The following is a 16,790-nucleotide window of genomic DNA, read 5'->3' as shown; positions in this document are numbered from 1 at the left end:
CGTGTGCCGAAAAAGGCTCGCTCAGAGGAATATGGGATAACCTTCTACGAAGGCGATGCCCAGCACGTCCGGTTCCCACATTCCGATCCGCTAGTCATGGACATCCAGATGGCTAATATGATGGTAAAAAGGGTATTGGTCGATACAGGAAGTTCAGTGAACATCCTGTATAAGTCAACACTGGAACGCATGAAGTTGTCCGTAAAAGACCTGGAGCCCTGCAATCAAACCATATACGACTTCTCTGGAGAAGGACTCGCCCTAGCCGGAATGATCAAACTCCCAGTAACCACAGGTACAGTGCCTGCCTCAAGGACATTACTCACCACTTTTGTAGTGGTCGATTGTCCTTCAGCATATAACGCCGTTATTGGAAGACCCATACTGGTTGATCTAAGGGCCATCATCTCCATGTGGCACCTAGCCATAAAGTTTCCAACGGACGCAGGGGTAGGGTGCGTCTTAGGAAACCAAAGGGAAGCCAGGGAGTGCTACAACGCCTCGATCACAAAGGCAAGAAGCGGAACATCGAAGAGCGCTACCCCAGACCGATTGCAAATGACAGAAGACAGACAAGCCCAATCAGGTGGTAACGTCACCAAATAGGGTGTTGCCCAAAGTGAGGATATAGATTTGGATCCTCACTTTGGGGATTTTGAAGAAAATGTTGGACCCATCGAGGACCTGGAAGAGGTCCAACTCGATGAAAAAGACCCGACCAGAGTCGTGAAGGTTGGGAAGAATTTAGAGCCTACCGCAAAGCAGGCACTGGTGGAATTCTTACAAGAAAACCAGGAAGTGTTCGCCTGGTCGCATAAAGACATGGTTGGGATAGATCCGGCAGTGATCAGCCATGTCCTAAACATAAACAAAGCCTTTCCACCTGTGCAACAAAAAAAGAAGGCTGCTCGATAAAGACAGATCAAAAGCCTTAAAAGAAGAAGTCGAAAGACTTAAAGAGAATGGGTTCATCAGGGTGGCATTTTATCCATCGTGGGTCTCCAATCCGGTGCTAGTCCCCAAGCCTAACGACAAATGGCGGACCTGCGTGGATTTTACAGATCTCAATAAAGCCTGCCCAAAAGACGGTTTCCCACTCCCAAGGATCGACCAGCTGGTCGATGCTACTGCAGGACATGAGATCCTCTCGTTCATGGACGCGTATTCAGGTTACAACCAGATCAGCATGCATCCCCCTGACGAGGATCATACCAGCTTTCGGACCGATACGGGCTTATATTGTTACAAAGTAATGCCCTTCGGGCTGAAAAACGCAGGTGCGACTTACCAACGACTGGTCAACCACATGTTCAACGAGCTGATCGGGGTAAGCATGGAGGTATATGTGGATGACATCCTAGTAAAGTCCAAGAAGGCAGAAGGACATGTGAGGGATTTGCAAGGATGCTTTGATGTGTTAAACAAGTATCAGATGAAATTGAACCCCCTCAAATGTTCCTTTGGAGTCGGATCAGGGAAGTTTTTGGGGTTTATAGTAAATTGAAGAGGAATCGAGGCCAACCCTGACAAGATAAAAGCCCTGATCGACATGAAGTCGCCAGAGAGAATCAAGGACGTACAAAGCCTGACCGGAAGGATCGCTGCCCTAAGTAGATTCATCTCAAAATCAACTGACAAGTGCGTTCCATTCTTTAATCTACTCAGGGGGAATAAGAAATTTGAATGGACAGAAGACTGCGAACAAGCATTCCAGGCCTTAAAAACACATATGTCGCAACCTCCCATCCTATCAAAACCAATCGAAGGAGAAACTTTGTATATTTATCTGGCGATTACCGAAGTTGCGGCTAGTGCGGTACTAATACGGGAGGAAGAAGGCGTACAGAAAGTTGTTTACTATGTCAGCAAAAGGCTTATCGGTGCAGAATTGAAATATCCACCAATCGAGAGATTAGCATATTGCTTAATTCTAGCCTCCAGAAAGTTGCATCCATACTTCCAAGCCCATCCTATCACAGTTCTGACCGACCAGCCCCTTCGGCAAGTCCTCCAAAAACCTGAGGCGGCTGGACGACTGTTAAAATGGGCAGTCGAATTGGGACAGTTCGATGTAACTTATTCATCGCGAGCAGCAATAAAAGGACAAGTCTTGGCCGATTTTATTGCAGAGTTCACCGAACTCCCCAGCAGTGAGCTGGGCAAACAGCCTGAAGCGCCCATGCCTCAAGACAAAACTCCTTCGTGGAAACTATTCACGGATGGTTCATCCAATGAATCCCACGCTGGAGCAGGAGTGATATTGATAACGCCCGAAGGGCATCAATTTCACTGCGCAATCAGGTTTGACTTCGCAGCATCAAACAATGAAGCAGAATACGAAGCGCTCCTCGCTGGACTGAGAATGGCCAAATATATGAGCATAAAAACGCTTGATATTTACAGTGACTCTCAGCTGGTCGTGAACCAAGTCCTGGGAGAATATCAAGCGCGAGGATTGAAGATGATGGCCTACCTTAATAAAGCGAAATATTTGCTAGCCCAGTTCACAAAGTACACCCTCCAGCAAATTCCGCGAGACCAAAATTCGAATGCAGACGCCTTAGCTAAACTCGTAAGTGCGAAGGATGCTGACACCTTGAACATAGTCCTGGTAGAAAGATTGAGTAGGCCAAGCATTGAAGTGGCCGAAGCCAACATGGAGATTCGTGCGGAAGATACGTGGATGACGCCTTACCTGGAGTATCTGACAAATGGAACATTGCCAGCAGATAGAAACAAGGCCAGAACTCTGCAAAGGCGGGCTACTAGGTACATACTGCTCGACGGTGTTATGTACCGAAGAGGATATTCAATGCCACTACTCAGATGCATTACATCAGAAAAAGCTAAGGAACTCATGAAAGAGGTGCATGAAGGCTTCTGCGGAGATCACGCTGGGGGGTAGAGTTTGACGAAAAAAGTTCTAAGACAAGGCTACTTCTGGCCAACAATGAACGAGGATCCAATGGAGTACGTACGAAGATGCGATAAATGTCAAAGGTTCTCCAAGATCCCACGAGCAGCTCCAAACGAGCTAAAGCAGATGCAGAGCCCGTGGCCTTTCGCAATATGGGGAATAGACTTGATTGGATCACTGCCAACAGGAAAAGGAGGAGTAAAGTACGCAGTCGTGGCAGTCGATTATTTCACAAAATGGGCTGAAGCTGAACCACTCGCAACCATCACAACCAAAAAAGTTCTTGACTTCGTCATCAAGAACATTGTATGCCGGTATGGATTGCCCAAGAAGATAGTTTCAGACAACGGGACCCAATTTGACAGCGACCTGTTCACCGATTTCTGCGAGAGGCATGGAGTTATTAAGAGCTTTTCTTCAGTCGCACACCCCCAAGCAAATGGGCAAGTCGAAGCTGTAAATAAAACTCTCAAGGACACCCTGAAAAAACGACTTGAAGAAGCTAAAGGAGCATGGCCAGAACAGCTGCCTGAAGTCCTCTGGTCGTATAGAACATCTCATCGAACAGCGACAGGGCATACCCCATTTTCTCTAGCCTACGGATATGAGGCAATATTACCTGTCGAGTTAGATCCCCCCTCACATCGGCGTTTGACCTACGACCAGGACGTGAACAGCCAGTTGATGATGGAGTCCCTAGACTCGATCGATGAGATAAGAGAAAAATCTCAACTCCGAGTTGCTGCTTACCAGCAAAAAGTCGCCCGGTACTTTAACTCCAAAGTTAAAGAAAGAAAATTCAACGTCGGAGATTTGGTGCTACGACGAGTTTTCTTAAATACCCGCGACCCCACTGCTGGAGTGCTCGGACCTAACTGGGAAAGGCCTTACCAGATTGAAGAAGTCCTTCACCCAGGCACCTACAAACTTGCACGCTTAAATAGAGATCTCGTTCCGCGCTTTTGGAATGGAGAACACCTGCGCAAGTATTATCAATGAACAGCCCTTTTTAAAGGACTGGCTTGTCTAAATTTCTCTTTTAATTTTTACAAGTTTTGCAAAGAGGGTTAGCCACGATGTATGGCTGACTGCTCGTATATGTAAGATTCTATTTCAGAATCACTCGTAAAGACATGTTTAGTCCATTTTTAATACGAGATTATAAGGGACTGAGCTCAGCCAGTCATTCTTGCCAACCTTTGTGAATTTATATTTACAAGTATTTGTTCATTACGTGTGTTATTTTGCTGTATTACAAGTATCAGTTTTACTACGAACAGGAACGTTCGAACAGGTTATGGTCAAGGCAAATGACCAAGGACCTAAAGCTCCTCGATCACTTGGGGGGCATATAAGACACATCGATAGCAAAGCATACTCTTAAGGTATGTAAACACATGAACAAAATAAGTGAAAGCATGCTACAGTACTTAGAGTATTTTTCAAAATTTATGTTTTGATAAATCATGCCAAAGTACTATGCTAAGTCCGGTCATACGGATAAATGTTATAATAAAATATTATAGCACCAAGAGTTAAGCTTTTACACCGCAAGCATCGCTGCTTGGATGTAACTGTTCAAATAATAAAAAAAAAAAGATTTACTGCCCGTGCAATAAAGTTTAAAAAGAAATTACAGTCTTTACACCACGACCCTTGGGTCGTATATCCAAAAAAGAAGAAAAAACAAATAAGAATTCAAGAGGCATTCGGGGCTGGAGGATCCTGAGCAGCATCCTGGTTAGTCACGTCCTCAACAACATCTTCTTCTTCCAAACCAGTGACGCTTGGAGTGGCAGGGGTCGCGGCTCTTGCCTCCTCTTCGGCCAGTTGGGCAGCACATCGGCCAGCTCCGCAGTTTTGACTTCCTCTAAAAGGTAACTAAAGTCGGCACCCTGATTGTGTTTCCAGAAATTGTAGAAACATCGGAGTGTTGTCCTCTTATACTTTTCCAGATTCTTGGAGTTGTCGAGCTCCAACTGCTTCACTTTGCCCTCGAGGGAGAGAATAGCCTTATCCTTGGTCTTGGCTACCTCCCCCAGATGCTTGATTTCGCGGAGCTGGGTTCTGCTGATCTCTCGGTACTCTTGCCTCAACTTGACTGCTGCTTCCTTCGCAGCTTCAGCCTTGGACAGCTTAGTCACTGCTGCATCCCTCTCTCGGATCACCGCCTCCAACTCCTTAGCATACTTAGCCTCAGCAGCCGAAAGCTCCTCGGCCGCTTTCACTTGGAACCTCTCGATGGATTTTGCCTTGACCTGCTCGATATAAGCCTGGGCTCGGGTACGGGCAGTAATGGCAGAAAGTAAGGCCTGTGCACAAGGAAAAAGGAGTCAGAACTTATCACGAAGACTAAAAAACTAAAGACTCAAAGAATAAAAAAGCACTTACGCTGGAGATTTCGTTCAAAGCCCTGTTCATGAGCTGATCGACTGACAGCTCTTCAGCTTGAACCATTGCGACCCTAACACGCTCGCCTTTACCAATGCGATCGAGGCGGTCCCGGGCGGATCAGATAGCATGGCTCATAAGTCTGGCCCCATGAGCTTCTTCACGAGAAAGATGCTCCTTGGCAGGCGCAGCTGGAGGATTCGGCCGAACAGGAGTAGTTTGCTGTTCAGAAGCAGCTGGAGGAGGAGTAGGAGTTCGCCCAGTTGGTGCAGGACTTTGCCCAGTTGGCGTGCCCTGAGGAGGGTCTTCTGGTCGACTTTTCTTGGCTGGAGGGCCCCGACTGGATTCACCAGTTCTCTTTTTTGGCTTCCGTATGAGTTGGGGGGTTTCTTCTTCTTCCTCGGCCTGATACATGTCGAAGATGTTGGGAGTCGACATATCTGTATGATAGTAAACACAAGAGGTTAAACAGAAAAGAGAAAGGTGAAAGTAAGTAATACAATAGAAAGAAGATAACAAAGTAAATACCCGAGCTACAACTATTGGTCGCTACACCATTGACTCTATTAGTCATATACTCATTTTCTGGCATGAAGAAGTCTGGCCCTAGATTTGGAGCACATGTAAAGTTACCATCCCCATCAAACATATGACAGGGAATCGGCAAACCATTTAAAAGCGAAATAAAGTTACCATTGTCATCAGAAGATTCTCCCAAGTCAACAACAGGCTCTGTGGCCTTTTCTTTCCCCTTGACTTGGGGAGCAGAAGGGCTACCCGTGGGTTCCCTGATCGTAACTCCTGTTGGCCTCCTCCTAGGAAGAGGCACAGGAGGTTGCTGCTCGGGAACCCCCTCGGCAGTGGCATCGCCCACCACGGGCCCTCTATTTTCATGGTGAGGAGCCAGGAGGCCAGACAACCTCAAGTTCTTTTCAAGTGTCAGGGTCTTGACACATTTTGCTGCATCAGACATCCTGGCCAGAGTATTAGACCTCGACACCATGCTTGGTGTTGGGGTCAGACGTAACCAAGGGCCTGAAAAACAGATCAAGTTTGAGAGAAAATAAAAGGAAATACTCCATGTTAAAGTGTCGACCAAGGCAAAGACAAGTTTGTACCTCCTCTCGCAAAGGCCAAGTTGTCACTGGTTATGTCTGGAGTAAAGAAGTACTCCTTGTTGTAATGCCCCACGTTTGATATATGGGTTGTACCACTCAAGAACGTCCGGCCGGATTCCTGGTGGCAGAAGTGGAAAAAGCCCGTCCCGTTGTGCTGAGGGTTGGACTTGAGGTCAAAAAGATAGTTGACCTCATGGGGTGAAGGTTCTGGCCATTTGTTAAGTTTGTACAGAACATAGAGTGCGGCCAGCATCCTATATCCGTTGGGAGTTATTTGAAAGGGAGCGACGCCGAAATAATTGGCCACCCCCACAAAGAAAGGATGAAGAGGGAGATAAGCTCCCGCCTTAATGTGATACCGGGACCAGGCGCTGTTCGCCCCTCCTGGACGGTTAGCCCTCTGGTCCGCGGCGGGACGTGTAATGGTTACCCCCGTGAGGGGGAATTTCCTGAAGCAGTTAGCAACCATTCGGATGGTCACTGAACTGGCTGGAGGAGTATACCACTTGACATCAGGCGGATTGCGATGACGAGGGCGAGCCCTAGTTTGGATATTAGGGTCAGGAACAAGATCTTCTCGACCACTGGTTGAGGGAGCCCTAGCCTGTGAATCAGGCTGGGCAGGGGAAGTAGTGTTACTTTCAGACTCGGGCCTTTTCTTGCCAGAAGATTTGGAGCGGGCCATTGGAGGGGAAGGGTGTGTTCTGAAAGAGGATCGCGAGAAAGGTATCTGATGGATACGATCAACTGGTTGTTCTTCTCCCTCGAGCAACTGAGCGAGGAGGTCGTCGTCGATGGGTCTCTCACCTCCCCACAAATCTGGCATTAAAATCTGCAAACAGAAGAATGGGGAGGTAAGGTTATAGAACTTTAGAAGGTTTTTTGGAATAACGCTGGTCGAGTATAAAAGTTAAGCTTTTATACAACAGCATTCTAACAAGAAACTAAATCTTTCTATGCGAACAGTTTGAAAAACGGATTAAAGAGTGAAAGTGAAAAGTTTTCCTGAAAAACTTTTTTCAACTCCCCTTAGGGCGGGAAAAATTATTTTTTCGCCTAGCTTAAAAATCGAAATGTTACTTCGGTTTTACGCCCTAAAAAGCATGATCCTGGGTTTCAAACTAACTCGTAAACCTACTCTGCCTACAAAACGTTCTATCTACAAGCACCTAAAACTAGAAGCTGAGAGACTTAAACAGTACGCCATGAAAAACATGCACCACGAGAAATTAGAAGAATGGGGTTTCAGGAACTCACCAAGAATAGTGGTCGTGAAGGTGGAAGAGAGGTCTTCAGAGATTAAGGAGCCCACCGTCTGAGTCGTGAAAGGCGCAAGAGAACGTTCGCCGGAGAAGTTAAAGCTCTGGTTTTTAGGGTTTTTGGCAGAATAATGGCGTGTGTGAAAAATAAAAGAGATGGTTCTGATGGTCTTATATAAGTTTGTCTCTGATACTAAAAAGGTGTAATCATTTTTTTCCTTTTTCGAAGTATGGGGGAACGTGATGGCCGTCGAAATCGTCTCTGGGGAACTGAAAAGTCATGATTAGACAGAAGTGGGTTGTTTTTTTCAAAAACACACGAAGGGTTCTGACACGTCAGGAGGGATTACCGAGGAGTCGCTCGTTCAAAGTTTATTTACTGTTCGTAGTAAATAAACTTTGGGGGGCAAATGTTATCCAATAAATTAGCATTTGTGACGTGGCAGATAATTCTCTTGACACGTGGCTGATACCTGGAAGGCGTCTGCTAGAGTATTGACTAGTATGCACAGCAGAAGCAGAACCAGCCTATCTCACCCACGACCAGTCTGGTCGGTGGTTCCGCAGCCAAGGCAACAATTATGGAAGATCTTTGTGAATCCCGAATTTATCTCATGCAATCTTCTGGATATCCGATTTATTCAGGGAGTAATATCTGTAACAATATTTTGTAACCCTCCTTGAGCCTATAAATAGCAAGAGATAGCTCAAGGGAAGGGGACCTTTTTTTTGGACTTTTTGGCTTCTGAATCAGAGAGATATAGAATTTCTCCTAGTCAATTTGTATTGTTTGTTGGAAGTGTTGAAACTCATTGAACTCAAGTTCTCTGATCACACTTTTGGTTCGTTATTAATATCATTCTAAGTGGACGTAGGTCATTATCAGATCCTGGGGCCGAACCACTATAAATCACTGTGTTTTCTTTACTTTTGTCATTACGTTATTCTCTATACATTCGTCTATATCATTCATATTTTGACTCCGTGTCAGTTGGCCAAATCGTGGGTCAACAACTACAATTTGTCCCTCACTCTCTAGTTAGAATTCATTCTAGCTAGAGAGTCTATAATGTCGAATTCTAAGCACCATGGGACTTTAAGGCTATCTAGCCAAACGGGGTAAGTGTCTAAGTAGCCCAGTGGTCGAGTGGGCCGAGTGGCCAGGTGGCTGAGTGGCCGAGTACGTCGAGTGGCTAGGGGCTGAGTGGCCGAGTAGGCCGAGTGGGCCAGGTGGCCGAGTAGGGCGAGTGGCTGGTTGGATTGAGTGGTCGAGTGGCTGGTTGGATTGAGTGGTCGAGTGGCTTGCCGAGACGGCTGTGTGCCCGAGAGAGATGTTCGAGCGGGCCGAGTGCTCCGTCGGGATGGCTGAGTGACTCACGTGCTTGGACCGAGTGGCCTGTCGATGAGATTGTGTGCCCGGAAGAGATGGCCAAGCATGCCGAATGTTCCACCCGGGTGGCCGAGTAAGTGGCGCGCCTGGGCTGAGTAACCTGTTGGGGTGAGTGTCCAAGTAGCCAGGTGGCTGAGTGGACCGAGTGGCTTGCCGAGACGGTTGCGTGCCTGGGAGAAATGTTCGAGTGCTCCGCCAGGGTGGCTGAGTGACTCGCGCGCTTGGGCCGAGTGGCCTGCCAATGAGGCTGTGTGCCCATGAGAGATGGCCGAGCGGGTCGAATGTTCTGCCTAGGTGGCCGAGTGAGTGGCGCGCCTGGGCCGAGTTCCTGCCGGGGAGGTTGTGTGCTCGGGAGAGACGGACGAGTGGGCTAAGTGCTCTGCCTAGATGGCCAAGTGGCCTACTTCTCGTGAACTTCATCTATCTTTGAAACTTTAGGTGTTTCCTAGGGAAAGTTGAGTAACTTTTGGTAGGGTCTCCTGATGGTTGACCACTTCTTTTTTCACCCTTGCATTCATGGCCTTATATGACCAATTGGGGATTTTGTGTTTGATCTTTTTGTAGTGGTGATAAATATAATTTTTTTTTGTTTTAGTTACTTTAGGATAGTTGTAACGCCCCAACTCCAAGGACCGCTACAGTGCACATTGTAAACAGTGCTAAACTCGCTAATCAAGCCATTTGGCCATAAACGTGTAACTAAGTGTGATTAGCGGTTTAAGGATTAAAAACTTCGATTGAGGTGTAACGTTTCACTAGAACGTTTACTGTATACATTGGGATCCCAAAAATATAATTTTAGAGTCTACTACAAAAGAATATTTACAACAGGCCGTTCTAAGCGGCAAAACAGGGTTCAACCCTAGTTCCACTTTCAAACCTCGCCCAAGTATTGGTGGAGCAGCTGCATATGTACACGTCATCACCTAAGCTCTCCAACTCAAGGATGGTTCAGCTTCCTTTTTCCTTTACCTGCACCACAAAGCACCCGTGAGCCGAGGCCCAGCAAGAAAACTCACATGCTCATAAACAGTTATATCATGATTTCAAATCATATCTGGCATGCCTAGCAATCATAGGTCTATTCAGCATGCAAATGAATTCAAACATATGCTGGGGTATCCAGGAAAAGAAAACATGGCCTTCTGATTGGAGGACTATCAAGTCAATCCTAATCAGATGAGTGTCGTAACACTAAAGGTTCTGATAAACCATGATGAGTGACCGACAAGCGAATCACTAACTCAAGTGGAAGGGTGGCTGTTGGGTAAGCCTCTAACCTTCAATAGGTTCTGGTAAACCATACTGAGTGACTGACAAGCACGTCACTAATTCAAATGGAAGGCTGGCTGTTGGGTAAGCCTCTAACCTTCAACAGGTCCTGGTAAACCATACTGAGTGACCAACAAGCAAGTCACTGGGGCCTCAGTGCCCAAGCCATGCATATGATGATCAAAATGATCATGCAGAGCCCGTAGCTCTGATCAGATGAGTGAATATCACTTTGAGGTCCTGGTAAACCATACTGAGTGACTGACAACCAAGTCACTAGGGCCCAGTGCCCATTTCCTGCAATGGCTCTATATGACTAGCCTTTGGCTAGATAAATGCTTGTTTATATTCATCGAACTTGAGGTCGGTCCTGCATTAATGCTTTTGGAGTCATTCAATGCAGAGGGTCGATTAGGTCCAATCGACATAGCTTGCACTACTCACTAGGGTTGTCATGTCTAGTGAGACAGCACAATGTGGCCAGTGCCCAGTACCACTGCCGAACCTGACTAATAAGTCACAGCTTCACAGTTGATCTAGCACCTTTGCCAAACCTGACTAATAAGTCAGTGCCATGCACAAGTAAGCAATGCTATCAATATGTATCATATGCCAATTATCCAAGAGTAGGGCACTCAGCATGCTTACTAAACAGTTGCTAGCATAATTATAATTATGCACAAACACAGAGACTCAAGCTCTGACCAATCTCATATTCATCATTCATGGCATGCCCTAATCACATGTTTCTCATGCATCACATGCATCACATTTAACCAACCAGCATGCCTCAATAATAATCATATGCAAATGGGCAAGATTGCCAAGCATTCATTATGCTATCAATGTTTACATTTCAACATCCAACATGCATCAAACATAACCATGCATGTCACAAATGGGGTGCAGTTTTCTTACCTTGGGTCCAAGCACAGGTTACCAACAAATGAGCCACAAGAACGATCCCGATTCCAAGCCTCTAGTGATAACCTAGTCACAACCATAATATAAAACCTCATCAAAATGAGTAAATAAATACTTCCAAACCCAACCCAAGCCTCCGAGACATCGAATCCCACTCAACTAAGTAGTAGGATCGATCCCGGGCCCTTAGAGCTAAGTTCCCATCACAAAAACCACCATTTAGTATTTTTTTCCCTTAAGGGCCGCATCCCTACATGGCCATGCCGCGGCCCGCCCCCCTGGCAGAGCCTCCTCCATCTTCTTCAAGCTAGGGCCGCGGCGCCCAAGAACAGGGCCGCGGCCCAACCTCGCACCAGCCACTTTTCTTCGTTTTTTTCATTTTAAAACCTTCCAAAAACCCATCCAAACATTCCCAAATCATTAAATCAAAGTTCCCAAACTTCTCAATGGTCTAAAACCACCAAAACCTGAAGCTCAAACAAACTAAAAACTCAACAATTCACAAAATCCAATTCAAGCTTAAAAACTTTTAAAAACTTAAAACTTAAACTTGAATTACCTCCGATTGAGTTGTTTCCAACTAAATCCTTCGGTTAATAAGCTTCTAATTCTCCTTAGGATTGCTATGCCTCGATCCTTGCTTGATTCCGAGTCCTAGAACTCAAGATACCTTCGAAAATGCGATCGGGAAACAAAAAGGGAACTTTTAGGGAGAGAGAACGTACAGAACGTTCTTTTTATTTTCTTAAAAGGTTACTTCAAGCTTAAGTAGCTTCCAATAAAACCTAACGCTTGGGGTCCCGAAAACACCCCCGGGGACATTATAGTCAAAACTTCCAGAATTTCCCCTGATCTTACTAACTCCCAATTTATCACCAAATATTAATTCCCATTACCCAATAACCCGGTAATGCTCTAAATACCCCTTGACTTACACCAAGTCAAGCTTAAATCCCGTTGTGACTTTCCCACTAGCTTACCTCCTAGGACCGTCTTGTGCTGGGTAGCCCTGGCATAACCAAATAATAACAAAGCACCACGCCCATTTCACATATATGCCAAAATTGACCGAAATGGCCAAAATATGAAAATCACCCAATTAATCACAAATGGGTTCACATGCATATTTAATACACCTAAACATGCATATTATCATTAAATAGCATAATAAATCAATTATGGCCCTCCCGGCCTCCTAATCAAGGTCCTAAACCTTATTAGGAAATTTGGGGCATTACAATAGTATTCCTCACATATGCGCGTCTGACTTATGTATGTCTGATCCATATAGTTCTCTCTTCTGACTGAGTGGTCTGTCTCACTAACTAGTAGATATTTAATTTATTCAATAGGCATATCTTGCCTTAAGGGTCCTTTCAGATTGACTGACTGACTAACTGGTCATTTTGTAATTTAATTGGTATAATAGTCTGTCTATCTGATTAATACGAAATATTTGCCTTGTATATCTTTGATATTAGGTTCGTCTATCTGACTGATTGTTGATAACTTGTTTTTTCTTAATTTTGCCTTAATGAATGGTTCGTCTGACTGATTGATGAGTCGTTTGGTGGTTCTTACTTGTGTGTCTAGTTGAATGTTTTGAAAGCTGAGGTAGCTTCGTTGGAGAATCGAATGTTAGTGATTGGGCTGGAAGCTGAGATCTAGTGTCATAGCATAATGGCCAGTGGATGGTAAGACTGATAGCTGGGATGTTTCTAAGTACATTGCATACTTTGAGGAATTGGAGAAGATGATGGTTGAAGAGATGACCCGGGCCGAAGAGTTAGCCACTTCTTTTGGTGTCATGACTACTCATGACCTAGTTGCGGATGACTGACTCCTCCTTTGTTCAAGCTCTCTGTTGGGGGATGACTGATTTTATCCCATCTTATGTATTTTTAGTTGTTGTATGGACTTTTTCTTATGTTAGCATTCAATGTTGATTAGATGAGTTGAGTACTTGGTATTTCCCGAAAAGGATGAGGACTAAAAATACACCCCACGATGGTCGCCAAATTGTAGATGTGATTTCCTACAATTGATTAGACGGGCACCAGCAACCTATCAAGAACAAAGAGAGAGACGAGAGTTCAATTGGGAGCACTAGTGAAGTGTCAGCCAAAGGGACTCTGACGCTCAAGTTAGTTGAGTTGTAACGAAAGCTTATTGAAAGTAATAAAACTATGATATAAATAATGATACGGTGATGGATGGATGAGTAGTGGACTGGTCAAAGTGACGATGGCGACGACGGCGGGACTGAATGACTAGGTCTAGTCCGGTCAGATCAGACTGACTAATTCGACTTGCTTGACTGGATCGCTGAGAAAGAGAGTAGTTGTTGTTTCAATAAGAGAGTAAAGAGAGTCAAGTAATTATCAGATGTCTCATTCTCAACCCCTAAGGGTCTTCTTTATACTCATTCTCTTCTTTCTGTTCTCCCCTCGTCTATCTCGCCCATTTGACCCGTTCTTAGTGGTTCCCTCTGATTTTCATGGGAAGAGAGGCGTGCATTTTGATTGCTTCAATGTCCCTGACTGACTAAATACACCCGGACTCAGATCTGGATACCAGCTAGCTCGTTTGGATGGCTGAGCCCATTTACATAGGTTTGGGGCCTTACTTGCTTATTGGGCCTGGCGAGCTAGTCTGGCTAACTAGATGGGCTTTAATTGTAAACAAATTTTTTCCACTACAATATTAATTAAATATATTTCTTTATTTCTATCCTCTCTCTCATTTCTCTCTTTCTTCATCCCTTTCTTTACCACTGAACCTGACAGCCCTAGTTGAACTACATCAGCTCTTCCATTGTGATTGTATATCTGAGCTTTGGAGCTTGGGGCACATGGGCAGATATGATGTAACATCCCTAAATTCCCTAATAAGGCTTAGTGCCTTGATTAGGGGGTCAGGAGGGCAATAATTGATTTGATTACATTATTATGTGATTTTATGCATGAATAAATTAATTATGTGTGTTATATTATAATATGATTGTATTTGCATGCATGTTGGCCCGTTTCTTAGTAGAAGGACACTCTTGTGATTTGGTCCGTTGAGGGCATATATTTGAATATATATATGTGTGTGTTATATGATTGAGACCACATTGTTATATAGATATATTTGGATTCTTCGGCACAAGGCGATCCTAGGGAACAAGTTAACAGTTTAGTCATAATGGGGTTAAATACCTGGCTCGGGGTAAACCTAAGAGTATTTCGGTAATTTAGCGCATTAAGACAAATATTTTTTTTTTAAATTGTAACAATAGGTAGTTATTTTCAATAACTTTTTTTTTATATTGATTAATATAAATTTCTTTGATTGATTCTTTATCCTATTATTTAATTTTTTTTACCTAATTATATTAATGTTAAAATATGATATATGTATATATATATATTAATATTTACAAATTTCTTATTTAACTTCAATTTGAAATAGATTGATAATTGCTTATTTCACATTTAATATTTACTTTTTCTAATTTCACATTTAATATGTAATTTTTCTAATGTCACAATTAAAGTTGTTCTTATTTCTTTTTACGCATTATATTATTCATATCAAACAATATCAAACTTAATATGCTAAATCTTAGTTATTGATGTTATTGTGTTATTTAATGATATTATGTTTTTATTAAAGTTATTTTTTATATTGGTTATTTGACTGTGTTTTATTATGTCAAGTCTTGTTTTATTGAGTTCTCAAAGTTGTTGAAGATTATTACGGATGTTGAAGTATAAAGCATTAATAAAAGATAAGTTTTAATTTTTATTTTTTATTATAATTATAGGGTGAAATATTTAATTTTAAACTATTGTTATTATTATTATTTAACATGTTTGTATCATTGTTTTCTCTTTATTTCATTAGCAAAAGTTCAATACTCATATCAATTTTAGTTTTTGATATTTTTTTTTGTTATTCAAGGAGAATGTGTGACTTTAACGGTGCTATTGGCAATAGCTGTACTTTACAGATAAGTTTTTTCTTCTTTTATCCATTACAATTGGTAATTTTATAATTGTCGTGGTATTTAGTATTATTGTCCTTTAAATTTCATCATTCATTCAATTTCATTAACTAATAGTGTTTTTGTTTGTATGAAATTTTATTTTGTATGTTGATTCTCAGTTATACAAGCAAAATGTGTGTAGTAGATAGTGGCGCTGGATTTGATTCTTTGGCTAATCTTCTGGTCGATGTTGTAGGTACATATTGTTTAACAGATATGTCTACTTTTGTCAAGAGAGTTATATTTTACAAACAAGTTTGTTATCTAAATTTTCAAGAGTGTCCATAATCTATAATTCGTCATTTCATGATTACCTAAGCATGCTCTTAGGATGGAAAGACGACTTATTTGGTCAAAAAATATTCTTAATTTTTTTTGGATATTTATTTCTAAGTTGTAGGACATTATGATATTTTTCAAAGAAGTTTTCATTGCTAAAAAAATTAATAATGCAATAATTGAAGAGGACAGGCAGGCAATAGCCTCATATGGGTATTACGTGAGCATTTTTTCAATGCTTTTATTCTACGTTTTGCACTTGCAAAAAGTTCCTAATCAACCATCAACACATAAAAAGGTCAAAATATTATCCAATCGCCATATATTGTACTCAACACAACAACAATTATAGCACGAAAAAGAAAAGTTTAAAGTTGTTCCAAACACGGCCTTTGTCTTTTAGATAACAAAGAAGTGAGTTAGGTGAATAAGGGGGTGCATCGCATTCATCAAACATAAGACAGAAAATAAAATTAAAGAGATATATAAATTATTAATATGGCTCTACTATGAAGAGGGGTCTACTTAAATTGATTGAGTTTTGTCAATTGGCAATAGGGGATTATAATCATTAACATTTTGCTTAGGGATTATTGTATTCAGAACAGAACCCACTACTTTACTTTTTATTTAACTTGAATATCACATCATATCATATCATATAAGACAAAATTATGAGACTATCATTCTATGCAAACTTTTCACTTCATATTCATTCTTAAGAAAATACAAAAGTTTCCATTGCATATAGTCAAAGATTTCTCTCTCTTGTGCTAACAACAATGGCTATTAGGGTAGCTAAGGGAACTATAATATATAGATGACCTATCTTGTAGTGCAAACTTAGATAGTAAAAACCTTGGTATTAACTTTACAAAACTATTGCCTAATTCCATAGAAGACTTTATGCTGATGAGTGATCAGAATCCCCACCATACTTTCCAAAATGTGGCCACCAACCAACCCAAAAGGGAAGATAAGTAGTCAGAATTCACTATATAATATATATTTATATATTACATATATTATGAGTGAACAGAGAAAAAAATCAAGTCATGACCAATAATAGTTTAATCTACATTTAAAGACCAATATAGAATTAACATTTAGTTTATTTGCTCTGTCAATTTGGCAATGTCATCATAGTTCATGCATCAAACCAAAAACTATACTTGTAGAGTAGAGAAATTAATCCATTTGGGGTAAACTT

This window comes from Humulus lupulus, chromosome 8 (assembly GCF_963169125.1).
Source record: "Humulus lupulus chromosome 8, drHumLupu1.1, whole genome shotgun sequence".
Classification (NCBI taxonomy): domain Eukaryota; kingdom Viridiplantae; phylum Streptophyta; class Magnoliopsida; order Rosales; family Cannabaceae; genus Humulus; species Humulus lupulus.
This window is presented reverse-complemented; position numbering follows the sequence as displayed.